Source organism: Oncorhynchus mykiss, chromosome 15, assembly GCF_013265735.2.
Source record: "Oncorhynchus mykiss isolate Arlee chromosome 15, USDA_OmykA_1.1, whole genome shotgun sequence".
In the NCBI taxonomy this organism is placed as follows: Eukaryota; Metazoa; Chordata; class Actinopteri; order Salmoniformes; family Salmonidae; genus Oncorhynchus; species Oncorhynchus mykiss.
Window position 1 is genome coordinate 27,277,953 of NC_048579.1, and position 17,248 is coordinate 27,295,200.

The 17,248-nt window shown below is 39.3% G+C and overlaps 1 protein-coding gene across 15 annotated transcripts in view; it reads right to left on the reverse strand.

The window, feature by feature from the left end:
* Nucleotides 1–17,248, reverse strand: part of LOC110489906 (anion exchange protein 2) — a 78,771-nt gene that overhangs the window by 41,683 nt on the left and 19,840 nt on the right. For 8 of the 15 annotated variants that reach the window (XM_036944178.1, XM_036944191.1, XM_036944189.1 and 5 more), the window contains exons 2-3: nucleotides 6,929–7,074; nucleotides 3,668–3,721 (exon numbers count right to left, since the gene is read on the reverse strand). The exons of 2 other annotated variants lie outside the window; for them this stretch is intronic. The gene's annotated coding sequence lies outside the window, so the exon portion shown is untranslated. Of the gene's footprint in view, nucleotides 1–3,667; nucleotides 3,722–6,892; nucleotides 7,075–12,839; nucleotides 12,862–17,248 lie in introns of those variants that run through there. 5 more of the 15 variants (XM_036944183.1, XM_036944184.1, XM_036944180.1 and 2 more) reach the window with 4 other exon arrangements.

Below are 17,248 nucleotides of genomic sequence, written 5' to 3' on the forward strand. Positions count from 1 at the left end.
GATTTAAGATTTTACTTAGTCTATGCTTAGGCTATATTAGTGTATGCGACTCCTGTTTTAGGGACAGGGTTTATCTTTCTTGAAAACAACTTGTTTTTAGATGTGGTTTTGCAGGGTTAGCATAGAATATGTAGGCAATAGGCTACATTACATCAGCATAATGATAGCACTTCTGCTCAAGTGTGAGGTGTCCCTTAGATAAATCTTTAAGGCAAGCACCAACCTAACTCAAAATACACAGTGTTCATCTATGAATCCTCAATGCCTAACTCACAGAATTGAGTTCATCAACTCCAATTTCTAATGATTGGGAGGCTCCAAGACACAGGAGAATGTGGACGAGAGGTCGACCAATTAAGATTTTTCAACGCCGATACCAATATCAATTATTGGAGGACCAAAAATGCTGATACCGATTAATCGGACGATATATATCTATCTATCACAACAATACTGAATGAACAATGAACACTTACTTTAACTTAATATAATACATAAATAACATCTATTTAGTCTCAAATAAATCATGTTCAATTTGGTTTACATAATCCAAAAACAGTGTTTGAGAATAAAGTAAAAGTGCAATATGTGCCATGTAAAAAAGCTAACGTTTAAGTTCCTTGCTCAGAACATGAGAAAGCTGGTGGTTCAATATTCCCAGTTAAGAAGTTTTAGGTTGTAGTTATTATAGGAATTATGACGCGTCAACCACCTTTCATATACCTTTGACTATTGGATGTTCTTATAGGCACTTTAGTATTGGCAGCCTAATCTCGGAAGTTGATAGTCTTGAAGTCAAACAGCGTTGTGCTTCAAGCATTGATAAGAGCTGCTGGCAAAAGCAGCAAAGTGCTGTTTGAATGAATGCTTACGAGCCTGCTGCTGCCTACCACCGCTCAGTCAGACTGCTCTGCCAAATATCAAATAATATACTTAATTATAATAAAACACAGAAATACGAGCCTTTGGGCATTAATATGGTAAAATCTGGAAACTATATTTATAAAACAAAAAGTTTATTCTTTCAGTGAAATACAAAACCGTTCTGTATTTTATAGAACGGGTGGCAACCCTAAGTCTAAATATTGCTGTTACATTGCACAACCTTCAATGTTGTCATAATTATGTAAAATTCTGGCAAATTAATTACGGTCACAATTCGCACGCTGCATTGACGCTGCACTCGCGTAACAGGTAACAACAGGTGGTCAAGCCTGCCACGCAGTTTCCTCGTGGATAACATTGTAATCGGTGTCCAAAAAAGCGGATTACCGAGTGTTATGAAAACTTGAAATCGGCCATGCTAATTAATCGGTCGACCTCTAATGTGGACAACTCCAAACAAATGTCATGTTCCCTCAGATATTCCCCAGTGGTGTAGACTATTCCTATTAGTCACCATAATCAACACTGAACAACTTATATACACAAGAGGAACCTTATCAAATACACTGAAGCAGGGCTGTCCATACTCATTTTGCCTGTCAGGCAGTGGTGTAGTGGAGCGTATAAGCCGTATACCTACTTTTTTTTGTTGTTGTAGGCATATACCATATCAATTAATAAGGCTGATGGAAAAGATACAAATGTTTAGCTTAAAATGTTGATAAACTATTACTTCTTCACATTTTAAGAGCAGAAATGCAATTTGCAGAAAGACACCATTCTAAAATGCACACCACCGCACATGCGAGAGGTTTCATGGACAGAGATGGAAATATCCTTTAGTAATTTTGAAATAGGGGAAATCTAAAGATGCAACAACTATCATAGGTTGCTAATATGACTAGGATAATGCATTTGACTGCTAGACAATGAAAAATGTTTGGTTTGAAAACCAACAGAACAGGAGAGCGCATATGAGGAAGTCTTTACAAAATAATTGCCTCCACGTTTCTATGGTGGGATTTTGACTATAGGCTACTTTGAAGCAAGGTAAGACATGCCTCATAATATGACGTAAAACGTCCAAGTCTCAAACAATTAAGGAACAGGAAAAATATAGCAATGCTAATGATAGGCCTAACTGTGGCGGTAGGGTAGCCTAGTGGTTAGAGCGTTGGACTAGTAATCGGAAGGTTGCGAGTTCAAACCCCCGAGCTGACAAGGTACAAATCTGTCGTTCTGCCCCTGAACAGGCAGTTAACCCACTGTTCCCAGGCCGTCATTGAAAATAAGAATTTGTTCTTAACTGACTTGCCTGGTTAAATAAAGGTAAAATAAAATAAATAAAAGATGGACAGGTTTTCCCAAAAACCTTCTCAATTAAATGTTAACTAGCTACAAAGTAGCCTATGCCTGGCAGAATTCTATGATTATTTGCAATAAAATCAACATTTCTAGATTTTTCCCACACCTCAGTGGTCACCTGAAGTGGTTTAAGCATTGTTGTGGTCTTAAAACATCACATTTTGTTGTTATTCTATTTTTTAAAAAGTGTGACTTTGAGAGTCAAAAAAGCTGAAACCTGGAGTGAGTGTCATCGGAGACCAAAATGTCTGCAGGTCCACTCGGGGAAACTTTACTCTCAATTAATTGAATTACTTATCAGACTAGAGCACAACGCAACTCTAAACAAATTAACCTTGCTGTACGGTATTAAACTGAAATCACAAAAACTCACATTGAATGAAGCAGACAAAAACCAAAAGACACAAATCGAAGTAAATGGTTAAAAGTAACATGAAAACAGCCAAACAGGACAGGTTAGGTATCAACACCTACAAAGCAAATGTAGCCTCATTTATCTGTTTTAATAGTGGGACTACTATTACCCTACTTGCACAGTACAGTTTGGGTTCGGCCAGACTGTGAAAGACCAATATGGGATTCATCATTTTAGGTAATTCAGAGTGCATCAGAGCGTTTTTCATAGCATCTTTCACACAGAGCGCCTGTCCTGGACTTTGATGCTACCTGACAGTCTAGCGAAGAGATTGTATTGTAAGTCCATCATAATTTAAAAAAAGGTTTTCATCAAACCACCTGTCGGTTGCATTGAAACAGCTCACAGGCAGGATCTGGCCCGCGGGCCTTACGTTTGACACCCCTGCACTAAAAGGTAGACAGACAGACTACAGAAGAAAAACCTCAAATGTAGCCTAGGTACCAACTGTCTACACTTACTGACCATGAATGAACTAGACAGGGGAGAGTTTTCAGAAAGTGAAAAGAAATGCCCAATCCTCCAATAGAGCAAACAAAGAACTCTGAGGGAAGCAAATGCATTTATCATGAACTCAAAATGCCATTTAGCAAACCATGTGTGTTGCTGAAAACAAGTTCATAAAGAGTCTATTTCGAGCTTTATACGACTGTGGCGGAGTGTTTGTTGGAGCCACTTAACTAGAAGAGCACAAACAGTGCGGACAAGAATATGATAGGAAATTAGGATAATTTTTCTGGAGAGACCTAAACCTCTGCAGGTCCACAAGGGGAAACTTTACTCTCAATTCATTGAATTACTTAGAGCACAACGCAACTCTAACCAAATTAACCTTGTTGTACGGTATTAAACTGAAATCACAAAAACTCACATTGAATGAAGCAGACAAAATCCAATTTGAAGTAAATGGTTAAAAGTAACATGAAAACAGCCAAACTGGACAGGTATCAAAAACGTCCAACAAGTCACTACCGAGACAACTTCAAAAACCTTATACTGTACCTTTGTGTGCCTCCTGCGGGGGAGCCTGACATTGTAGTGCAAAGCTGAACGCCGCTGTGAGGGGAGACCAGGAACCGGACAAAGTGAAGGAAAGAAAAAGAAAAGCGTGAGACAAAAAGAAAGACAGAAAGCAAGCTGCAATTAGAGAGGCTTTCTGTGTGGCTTTACTGGCCGTGGTGGGCTCCTAGCCTAGTTTATTGTTCACCCAGATACTCCCTCTCACACTAACAGTCACAGACTGATAAATGCAGCCTTCCTCCACAGGATTATGTTTCCTCCTGCAGCCCGCTGACAAGTAGCCATGTGACTGGAGTCAGTGACGACTTGTCCGAAGCCTCTTAGTCAGAGGCTTCGGACAAGCACACAGACACTTTTTTTTAGATGCAATTGAACAGGCCTATAGCTTATAAACTGAACACAAAACACAATCAACTACTGTATAAACATTATACCTCTATCTGGAATTTCAAAAAAGAAACAGATAACACACTTATTTCCTTGTAATAGAACAAGGCCAAAGTGATGGAGTCGTGTAGCTAATCTTGTGTGATGAAAACCGTCACCTCTAGCGTCAAAGTAGCAACACAGCCATAATGTGTGGTGATAACTATCCCACCAGAATAATACAAGATAATGTGACCCTGGATTAGGAAATACCTCAGCCTTACAAGATATCATTTTTATGACCTCATCATCAATAGATTAATGCAGGGAAGCAGTCCACCAATCTTCAGATGTCTGGCTCCTACTATATTGACACAGGCAAAACCTGGGACAATAATGCTTGATTATAGTGTGCCACAATGGGCAAGCAGTGTAGTAAATGCTGTAGACATTGACAATACAACATGAAAGAGAGCTCGACAAAATCTGGTTGCCATGACATACAATCAACTGGACATTGAGCTGAATAGCAATTCTGTGCTGAACAATGACAAACGGTGGCGTAGGGCAGGGCCGTATATCATATTTCATAAAACGGGTTGTTTGGATCCTTGATGCTGATTGGTTGATATGCAGGAGTTGTGGGACAATAACTCTCGCAAAGTAACATGGTGTTAATGTCAATTCCACTGTCCCCGCAGCCCAGGCAGGAAATTCATAAACATCTACATATTATTTGTCCATGCTATTTGGTTTGCAACAGTCGGCAGTTGTATAAACCTATCTGTAAGCCTCTACGACCTGTGCAACAATCTCTCCTGTACCATGTTCCTTCCTAGCTAGCCCAGGAATGAACATGAAACTAATAATTCACCAAGGAAACCGTAAACACTCAGAATTCCAGTGCTGGAGTGCCATTTTAGCTGGCAACGATGTGAGTGGGACATCCCATTCTCCACCTAAGAGCAGCCCTTGGCTTCACCTTAGGCTTCAGCTTGTCAAATGATAATTCCATTATTGCTTAATTACTACATAGGCCTACCGGTATTTATCCACGCACTGGTGTGGATTTTTACTGTACCCTCTAACAGTATTTTATATGTTGTATTTGTTACATTAAATAATTCAGTAAATTATATAAAATCATTTGTTTTTAAATCACCAGCAAGAAACTGCTAACAGCTGAGCTAGGTAACTTGCAAGCACAACAAGTCTACAACTTCGGGAGTAGAGACCCCCGAAAATCGTCGGACTGCTGTCTAGTGGCAAAAGTAAAAAAAAAATTGTTTACAAAAAAAATGTAAATACTAAAAGACAAAAGAAACGTGACAGTGTGTAAATTATAAATTAGAACAAGAAATTGATGACATTTCTGGAAGTGAATGCTTGAATTGAACAAATAGCCCAACTACACAACTGGAAACCATTGGTCGAGTACCAGCATGAGGCTACAAAATAATATTTTGATACAATGTTCTACAAATAAGCCTACTTTACTGTCAGTTGTGTCCTCCTATTATTTTTGGTTGAAGTTCGGTTGAACAGTATAAAGCAATCAGAATGGAGAAAGCCCACAAAAACCAATTAGAAATAATTTGCTGCCATTCTAGGTTCATGCACTAACCATAAAGCATATTTAGAACTATTATTATTCAGAAACATCAAATACTGTCAGAAATAAGAAATATATTATATTTTCAGAGATCCTATTAAATTACTAGTTTATATGTCATAACCCCTCAAAGTTCCAGAATGGTCTAAAAATGGCAGCCACAGTGGTCAGGGAAAAATCCAAACAAGATTAATTGGAAGTAATGGTAGTAGAAGCATCGGTGATGCATTTCCTGCTTTTAAGAGTCTAGCTACAGTTTCAGATATTATATGTTCCTAATTTTGTTCGAAAGTTGTTGTTCGAAAGTTGAAGCTTACTGTTCGCTAGGTAGCTGATGTTAGATGGCTGGCTAGCTAGTTAGCATTACATTTATGATCTGTGTGTAGTGATGTTCTCAGAACGCCATTTCACATTGCTAGTTATAGCCTAATGTTAGCTAGCTAACTAACTAACATGGAACCTATTTGGTTAACTTTAGCTAGCTATGACAAATCGGTTTGTATTGCTGGTACTCTATGGATTGGGATTATGGGTCATTGTTGCGCTAGCTAGATGTCTGAACAAAATACCCCAAGTTAAAGCTTCCTGTTAGCTAGCTAGCTGACATTACATGTACTATCTGTGTAGTAACGTTCTCAGAATGACATTTGCATTGCTAGGTATAGCCTAATGTTACCTAGCTAACTAACATTGAACCTATTTGGTTAACTTTTGCTAGCTATGACAATCAGTTTGTATTGCTGGTACTATATGGATTAGGATTATGGTTAATTATTTAGCTAGCATGTCTAAACAAAAGACAACACTTCGCAAGATGATTACATAACCCATAAAGTTAGCCATAATCACCGTCAGACACACCTGGCTATATATGTATAATAATGCCAAAATACTTGTATCTGGAATATGTCTTTGAGCATCAGTAGCACACGCCTGACTCTCCTCCACCAGTCAAACAAGGAGAATGGTCTAATGCCTCACATCAAAAAGAGAGCTAACCCAAGCAAGCGCAGCTTACACCTGAAGCATGTGGACTTGAAGCGAGTTGTGAAGTTCAACAAATACGCAGAGGATAATGCAATAGTATTACCAGGACGCCACCCAGGACACAAACACTTGGTGGAAAGCTGCTGCCATCCCATGTGACAAAATCAGCGGTCTCTACAAGGAATCGATGACAACACTTTGTATGTAAAGCATAAACAACGTGTTTTGATCATTTAATTTACCTCCAACATGACTGGCACAACTTTTACTGAGCTCACATTTTTTTTTCCTGTTTTCCAGCCTCGATGCTCTGGAGCCTGGTGTTGTTGCTGCCAAGGAGCGTTCGGACTCAGTCGGGACCAGGTTTCAGCTGCTGAGACATCCTTCCTCCCATAGATGGTCTGCCTGCACCACCTGGACACAGCTAGACAAACGTATCTTTTTGAGAAGATCAGGGAGCTTTGTGACGAAGAGGCTATGGACATCATATGCCCTGCACCAAAATCAAGGGCAGGACAGAAACAGGCTCTTCAAATATAGATTCCCTTCTTCATGCTTGGTTTGGATGGACCAGTAATCAGGACTATCTGCAGTGCCTTTATTCAAATGACTCTCTCCTTTTTATCCTGCTGCTCAGCCACTTTACCCTTGATTGTATGCATACAACTACCTCATCTATTACCGATATCGTTATTGTACATAATGTATATCATTTTATTTATATTGACACTATCTGATATTGCTACTGTGCAAGTAACCGTTTGGCTTGGCTGTACCGTTTACAGCTTCTGTAGAGATCCATACACTTAGAAAATATTTTTAAATACTAGATATCGGAACACTTTGTTCACCTGGAATTTTTCCTTAATTGTAGGCTACTACTTGTACCACTTTTAGTCTTAATCTTTACCACAGTTCTCACTGTTTAGTACGTGACTTCACATGTGAATCCTTAAAGAGATGGGTGGGGCTGGCTTCAGAGGGTGTGGACAACGCTGAATGGGTGTAGACAAAGGAGAGCTCTCCAGTAGATACCAAAACATTCAAAGGCCAGCTTATCAACTTTCAAAGCAGAATTACTTTCCCATTGTTCCTCAAAATGCTTTTATCCAATGTAAAAAACACAAATTTCAAATTTTGCTACCTAAGACCGAATCAAGGTGGTTGGTCAAATTTCTTTCAGGGTTTGTACCAACAGTGGTAAGTCAAATTCAAGGACTTCAGTACTTTTTCAAGCACATATTTATTTTCAAGGACCATCAATTTGTAATAGTTCAGATTAAGTGTTTCTAGTCGCCACCATATATCGTCACAACCTCATGAGGGGAAAAAACAAACTAACTATTTATTCATCACTATCTTACAAGTTCTACTCAATAATATATGTTTCACTACATACATGGAGAGGTAAGTCAGTACTGATGATGTTGACTGATTTCCTTATATGTACTGTAATTCAGTAATTTAAAAAAAAGTTGTAACATTTATATTTGTTCAGTGTACATGATAATAATATTAAAATTTAAAATGTCTTTATATTTCACAAAATTTTAGGTCCCACAGGCTGTCCCAACACAAAAGGACCCACTATGTTTAGAACCCACTGTACTATTAACCACTCTCCCTGCTTGGTTTAATTCTCTCGCTCTCTCGGTGTATCTCCTTTGCCTCGTTCATTGCATCCTGACTCACCACTGTGTCACTACTCACTGTAAAAATAAAATAAATAGTAGCCCATATTTTGATTATAGCTAGCTTAATTTCAGTCAACTGCTCCTGCTGAGGTCAGGCTCTGTTCAACATTAGCGTCCAACTTCATCCTTCTAGCCAACTAGTTATAGCTAGCTACCTGGCTAACAGCCAGAGCACTTGAGCTACCTAGACATCTGACTGAAATATCAGCGACTATTTACCAGTTGTACATTCATTTTTTGAGTGGCAGTTTTTTTTCCCCCATTTGGGGAATGTCTGTTGACACAGCAGGAGTCAAGGGATGCTAAAAAAAAATCCCACTGTCAGCAGTGTCTCCCACTTGCCAGTGTAGGTCTGGGCTGATGGAGTTAATTTCAACTCTCAGCCTGTCGTGGGTGGAGTCTCGTTGGACAGAGTGGTGGATGAATGCGCTGCAAACAAGGCAAAATACAAGGGAGCCGGTGAACATAATGAGCATACATGAATAGTTCATGATTCCACTCGTTCGCAGAGGTATGTGCGATTAGAACTCAGATCAAGAAGCCTTCTGACTGTTGAACAACGCTGGGAATGCAATAAGTGTGTAAACGATATTAAACAAAAAAAGGAGAGTAAACTATTTCACAAATAAAAAGATGAGTAAATGACATTAACGGGTTTACCCTCCACTACATCCCTGGATGGGTCTGGCAAAAACATTCATAAACAAATATCCTGCCAAGCAAAAAGTAATCTGTATTTGCCCGGCATTTTAGCTATCGATGTGACGTTTGGTGGCGCCTAATCAGTCAGTTCTGTACCTGCTTGGCAGAGTCGCAGTGTGGTTGGACTGAGCGAGCTTGCCTAGCAACCAGCGTGCAAAACACATGAGGAAATAAAACTCAGTAGTCTGCCAGGAAATGAATTCACAAGACCAATAAATGTTTCTAATATTCTTCATATTAACATATTTGATCATTGTCTGTTGTCCTCTCATTTTAATTCAAGTACTTTAAGTACTTTTCAAGTACCAACTTCAGAAAATGTCAGATTTTTAAGGTATTCCAGTACTTGAATTTCAGAGTGCCAAATGCAAGTACTTTAAGCACGTCATGCAAACCATGTTCTTTGTATATATCCATTATAATGATCCTGATAAATTCATTTGCTTTGATGAGAGAAGCTGACAGTCACGTCACGTTCATTTGCACGGCACGGTGGTGATCGCAACAACTGCAACATGTTGCACAGGTCGGATAGGCACACAGCGGGGTTTATATTAACCCCCGCTGAACCAAACGCTAGCATAGTACAGGGTTTTTTCTGGATCAAACATAGGGCTTAGGTGGTGGTTGTGGCGGGGGCATGGCTAATAATGGTTGGCTGACCTAAAAATGTAGCCGTTTTAAAGCTAATTTCCTGCAATTCTACACATTTTGCCATGAGGCTGAGAGAAAAATTTGCAGTTTTATAGAAACTGTACTGCAATTCCTCACATTCGGTCATGGCTTATGCTATCTGAGTGACTCAAACATAACAAAATCAAATGACAAAAATACTCCTGAATGTATCATTTTTTATATTTTAGATCTTAAAGTGTTTTTTTTATAAATATAGGTCCATTATCTTTTCTACGGGATGGGAGGGATTTTTGTTCCCTCCCATCCCGTTTAAAAAAAAAAAAAAACTTTAACTAGGCAAGTCAGTTAATAAGAACAAAGTCTTATTTTCAATGACGGCCTAGGAACAACTGCCTGTTGACAGAACGACAGATGTGTACCTTGTCAGCTCGGGGGTTTGAACTTGCAACCTTCCGGTTACTAGTCCAACACTCTAACCACTAGGCTACACTGCCGCCCAGAAATATACACATATACAGTTGAAGTCGGAAGTTTACAAACACTTAGGTTGGAGTCATTAAAACTCGTTTTCCAACCACTCCACAAATGTCTTGTTAACAAACTATAGTTTTGGCAAGTCATTTAGGACATCTACTTTGTGCATGACAAGTAATTTCTCCAACAATTGTTTACAGACAGATTATTTCACTGTATCACAATTCCAGTGGGTCAGAAGTTTACATACACTAAGGTGACTGTGCCTTTAAACAGGTTGGAAAATTCCAGAAAACAATGTCATAGCTTTAGAAGCTGATAGGTAGCTCGCATCTGATAGGTTAATTGACATAATTTGAGTCAATTGGAGGTGTACCTGTGGATGTATTTCAAGGCCAACCTTCAAACTCAGTGCCTCTGCTTGATATTATGGGAAAATCTAAATAAATCAGCTAAGAACTCAGAACATAACAAAGCCCTGACCTCAATCCCATAGAACATTTCTTCTGTCAGGAGGAATGGGCCAAAATTCACCCAATTTATTGTGGGAAGCTTGTGGAAGGCTAAGGAAACATTTGACCCAGGTTAAACAATTTAAAGGCAATGCTACCAAATACTAATTGAGTGTATGTTAACTTCTGACCGACTGGGAATGTGATGAAAGAAATAAAAGCGGAAATAAATCATTCTCTCTGCTATTATTCTAACATTTCACATTCTTAAAATAAAGTGGTGATCCTAACTGACCTAAGACAGGGACTTTTTACTTAGGTTAAATGTCAGGAATTGTGAAAAACTTAGTTTAAATGTATTTGGCTAAGGTGTATGTAAACTTTGAGATACTGAAATGATTGCAACCAGGCTTTATTGTAGTCCAGAGGTATAGTAAGCTTCATACCTCTGTTAGGAAAAACGGAACTATCAATCCGCTTAAAACTTCAAACAATTCCACATAAAGTCAACTAAGGTACTGGATTATACATGTTTTGAACAAAGTGTGCAGTAATTCAATCTAAACACTTAGCCAGTGGGTCAAACAACAAGCATTCCTACATCAGCTTACATGAGACTTAGTGCTGAAGAAATGCCTGTAGCCATGGGTGACAAGGCCTATGTGAGCCTATGTGAGCCTGTGTGTGTGTGTGTGTGTGTGTGTGTGTGTGTGTGTGTGTGTGTGTGTGTGTGTGTGCGCGCGCGGAGGGTTACAATTAGGGTTAGGGTAAGGGTTCGTAGTCACGGAAAATAGGGTTTTGAATGGAAATAAAATTGTAGGTCCCCATGATGATAGAAGAACATAACGTGTGTGTGTGTGTGTGTGTGTACTTGTTTTCCTACCTTATCAGGACCCCAATGTCCTGATAAGGTAGGAAAACAAGAACCTGAATTTGGTCAAATGCTATTTTAAGCTTAAGTGTTCGATTTAGGGTCTTTGTGTTAAGGTTAGGTAAATGTTTACCCCTGAAAAAGTCCTGAAATTCCACAAAAACACAGCTGTGTGTGTGTGCCTGTGTGTGTGTGAGAGTATTAGTGTGCAGGCATGATTGTTTGTCATTGGGTATATGTGCTCACAGGGAGTCACATGACATTCTGGAAGAAAGAGGAAACGCAGAGCAAAAGCCACAATGAGCTCAAACTAGACACCAGTTCAAAGACTGGGGTTTCCTCTGTCCCAATAGCACACTGAAAATAACATTTCTCCATGGAGTACTGTGGTCAGACCTATAAAAAGAGGTGTGAGAGCCCCTTTGGATTGTGGAGGATGAGCTTTTTTACCGTGGCCACCAGACAATTAGGCGAATGCTCAGTAGATAGTTTGAAATGTAAACAGCATTCTTTCTCAGCTCTTTCTGCAACACAGCCAACTACATTCCCTTGGTCAGTTCCAATATTTCAAAAAGGAAAACAGAGTACATATTTGCTTGCGGAAATAGTTGACGATGTGGTGAACAACAGCATCATCCAAACCTGGCTGAAATTACCAAAACTTCTGTAACTGGGCAAACACCTGAACATAAATCTAAGACTATAAATATAGCCTAGTCTATATAACAGATATAAAAAGGTATTCTAACCAATTGCCTGATACACATTAAAACAAATCTAATAATAATGAAATGTATACCTTTGAGTGATATATAACTATGGTGTTTTAAAACACGTCGAGCTCACTTGGACTGAGTTTTGAAACCATCAGCAAAATTCCTTTCTGCAGCAGATTCTACTGCTTCCTATCATTTCTGTTCCTGTTGTAAGCCTGTAGCCCAGTGTTTCCACTAGTTTTTTTGCAGCAGTGGCTTTTTTAAAGGACATTCTAGGGTTGGGCGTTATACCGTATTTATCATATCCCGGGGTATTTTGAAATACCCACAGTATGATTTTCAATAGCATAGGATTATTATACTTTTTTAAATACGTGGATATTTGTACTTTTTAAATAAATGCCTGCAGTGCAGTCGATTGGTGCATTAATAGATAAAGCGTTGTCCATGCTAATAAAGCCTTTTGGCCACTAGAGGCCTCAATCATTCTCTATGATCTAGATACACACTCAGACCAACGATCCCTCAGAAGCTAACTTTTTTTGTAATGGCAAATAGTGGTAACATTATTAATCCCGGATCAGGCATCAAATATCATTACACATTTGCAAGTAAGTAAACAGGCGCATCATAAACAAACTCACCAGTCCCCTGATTAGTCAAAGCCCTCTCAAAATTGTCTTGGCACCGACTTGAATAAGAAGGACCCTGGATCTAGATAGGTGTTTGCTATAAGCCTAGCTGGCCTATTGGTTTATTCCTATGGTGATCTGGCAGTGGTCAGTGTTGATAGCTTCGTCTTCGTTGAAAAGTTGTTTCCCTTGAAATAGCACTAGCGCTTGGGGGTTCTGTGCACACAGTAACTGGAGTGTTTCCAGCATCACACACACAGCAACAGCTGCTCCTGATGAATCTACTGTACGTCCAGCTCTCTCCATCTACCCTCAGAAGAATCAGTCAGCCGGCTCTGTCTGTCCAGCTCTGTCTGCAAGTTAAGTAGCACCTGTCTTGGGGGGAGGGATATATAAAAGGACCGATTGAGGACATCCCATGGTGGCATGCTGATGGAGGTTTTCATGTGCTTCCTTATTGTCAACAGACCCCACTGTCTAAAGAGGAAAATTCAGTCATCGTTCTAGACTCGATACCAGTGGAGGCTTGTGGGAAGAGATATAGGGGGACGGGCTCATTGTAATGGCTAGAATAGAATTCATGGACCAGAGCCAAACATGTGGTTTCGAGGGGTGTAAGAGTACACGTATTCGTACCAAACCATTCAGTACATGGACCTTGGTTCAGTCCGGACTGTGAACCTGATTACATACAAAAAAAGATTAAAAAATACAAAACACTAGGCCTATAGGCTATGCCTACGCTGCATTGGAGGCCTATGCCTCTTGAGTAAATCTGAGCTGAAAAAGAAAACTAATTTCAGGCTATTCCATTAAAACAACTAGACTATGCCCACATTGTAACCAAAATTCAAATCTTAATTGCCACATTTCACACTGTCCTTTTGAGATGCAATCGGGAACTAGTTCTGTAGGATGGCGAGTGGTGGGGTCGGTAAAGGATCATTGTTTAAATCTCCAGTTTGGGAACATTTTGGCTTCCCAATAGATTATAACGGTGAAGGACAGAGAGTTGTGGATAAAACATTAACAGTATGTCGCAACGCTCTATGAGAATAGCCTCTGCAGCTGCCAACACCTCAAATATGTCGACAGATTTACACCGACATCACCCCAGTAAACCAGAGCAAGACGGAAACTCAAAGAAACAATACAACATCGTCTCTCCTCTGCATTCAAACATTCCTTGGCAACTGATTCTGACTGGGCCAAATAAATTACAAGAGCGATAGGTAAGCTAGGTTTATATTTTTTACAGTCTTTGATTTATAGCCGCGGATATGCACCCTTTCACGGTGGTTGAGAATGGGGGGGGGGGGGGGGGGGGGGGGTTCAGCACCTTGTGAAAGTGCTTGAGCCATGTTACGAACTTCTCTCTTGCACCCATTTCAGCAAACAGGTACAGTGCTTCCTGGTTCCTCCTTTAAAAGTTGTGTCATACTGCAGCACACCTTGTGTTTCTATTAAACAGAATTCTATGGCACGTTATTTAAATTGTCAGCCATTTTTACCATTAATGCTAGTTGGTACTAGTTTGACCACAAAAGGCCAAAACATTTATTTCTGTTTTTAGAAGGAGAGAAACGCTGAGCCGATTGTGTGCCACCCTATGGGACTCCCAATCACGGTCGGATGTGATACATAATAAATGATTATTTTTCCCCCCCCCTTCTACATATTAAAAGGTTCCAATTGATAAACATGTTTTATCAATTAAGATATTTGAATTTAACCACAATATTTGTTGTATTATTTGTTTTGTATTTTCTTGTAGATTAAACTGAAATTGCAACCAATCACGGCCGGTTGTGATACAGCCAACCTAACCTAATGAGAAATACATTTGGCGATAGAACGCTCCCCCTACCCTCTTTCTAGGCAAGTCTATTGTCCTGCTAATAGCCCTGATAATAGCCAGAATGGCGCTGTACAACATAACCGTGTGTGTTTGAAAGAGTATTTTCCAGTAAGCAACCATTTGCTTACCTTCATTAGCCTACTTTGTTCCAATATTTCTGTCATTCAGTGGATATTTATTCTCATAGTAATTCGTTATGGAGCCATAAGGAAATAAACATCTGCATTTTGAAAGAGTATTTTTATCAACATTTTATTAACGAAAGCATAAAGATGCCGATGAAGAAATACAGTACAGTATATGGTTTATCCGACATTTTGCGGTTACAGGTCGTCACCCACACACATTTTAAACATTTGGATAATAAAGCATTTTGAAGATAGAAACCACCTGCATTTTTTAATTAAGCTACTGTGCTGTCTGAAGTAAATATAGCCTACAGTACATACTGTAGTAAACATGGTGAAGTGCCTAATCGCGATTGTTCTCACTTTGATTATGCTGTAACATACTGTAGCACCATGACTAGGATCTCTATTCATTTAAGTGAGCATTTTTGGGCTTTCAGGATGAATGGAAACTCTACTGGAGACATTTAAAAAAAATACTGGTAGACTTGGGGATTTTGGTCACGGTCAGTGCAATTCGCAAACACTATCATCAGATGCCTGTGCTACACTGAACGTGAAAGCCCAAGAAAATGAACAGGTACAGTGGGAGACTATACTGTAAAGTGGGTCTAATAATGCTAAAAATAATGCTTAAATAAAAAGTGACTGCTGGTCTTTACTGTATACTGCACATTTTTACATTGTATTCCATTTCCATCGAGACTATTCAAGCCATCGACTCATTGATGAATGAAGATGAGCGATCGGCAAAGGCCTTCTGTAATCTGCTGGCATCACAGCACAACATCAACATCGCTCTAATCACAGTCAGAAGACAGTTAAAGAAACTTAGTCTATTCTTGTTCTGAGAAATTAAGGCTGACGAGTTTCAGAAGGTCTTTGTTTCTGGCCATTTTGAGCCTGTAACCGAACCCACAAATGCTGATACTCCAAATACTCAACTAGTCTAAAGAAGGCCAGTTTTATTGCTTCATTAATCAGCCCACAGTTTTCAGCTGTGCTAACATAATTGAAAAAGGGTTTTCTAATGATCAATTAGCCTTTTAAAAATTATCAACTTAGCCAACACATTAGCTAACACAGCGTGCCATTGGGAACACAGGAGTGATGGTTGCTGATAATGGGCCTCTGTACATCTATGTAGATATTCCATTAAAAATCAGCAGTTTCCAGCTACAATTGTAATTTATAACATTAACAATGTCATCACTATATATCTGATCAATTTGATGTTATTTTAAAATGGACAAACATGCTTTTCTTTCAAAAACAAGAACATTTGAACGATAGTGTACATACATACACACTTTTTTCCAGAGCATTAACCATGTGAGCTTGTTTTATACTGTTCTGTAGTTTCGACCCTATGATTCATCTGACAAAAAACTCTGTGTCCTGCAGGCCCAGGCATGGATCAAAGCTGGCGAGACATTCAATGATGTCATCTTCACAGACAAATCTACCATGGCCCTTGAGCAATTTGCTCCAAATTGTTACAGGAAAAAAAGGAAGATCAAGCAAGCCGAGTCCCAAGCATCCGCTCAAACTCCATGTGTGGGGGGCAATTTCTCGCCAGGGACCAGGCCCAGTTTGGCTATTTACAAAGCAAAAGGTAAATAAAATATTGTAGCCTACACATCACGGACTGCTATGTGTTCCACAATAATTCACTGTTGCCTCCTTTTTCAGGTATCATGGCTCGATAATTATTTGAGGAAGAAATCAAGAAATATGCTGGACCCTATGCTAGAGAGGTGTTTCTGGGACCACGTCGTTTCTTTCAAGGTAGGATTATAGCAATATTTTGTTATGTTTAGGCCTAGTTACATGTATATTTCTAGTATTGTACCTAATTTTGCCTGTTAGGCTAAATGTATTTTTTTCTTCTCCAAAAGCAGACAATGAACGAAAACACACTGTCGCCCGGTTTGCATTGCAAATGAGGGCATAAACTGGGTCAAGACGCCAGCAGAGTAAGTAGACCATGTTGTAAAACAAAGGTTAAATAAAAATAAATAAAAGACCAACACCACCTACGGTAGGCCTACAGTATATCTAAAAACGTTTTTTTAAATCTCTACATGCAGGTCTCCTGATTTTTTACATTTTACTAGGCATGTCAGTTAAGAACAAATTCTGATTTTCAATGACAGCCTAGGAACAGTGGGTTAACTGTCTGTTCAGGGGCAGAACGACAGACTTGTACCTTGTCGGCTCAGCGGTTTGAACTTGCAACCTTCCGGTTACTAGTCCAACGCTCTAAGCACTAGGCTACCCTGACGCCCCAATTTTAGACACAGGTCTAATGCTTCAATATATAATCATATCTGCCCTCCGAATTCATATCTAAGCGTAATTTTTCACGCCATTATTAGTTACATTGTTTTAGTTTGAATGTGCAGACAGGCACTAAGAACAGCAAGAACGTTTCT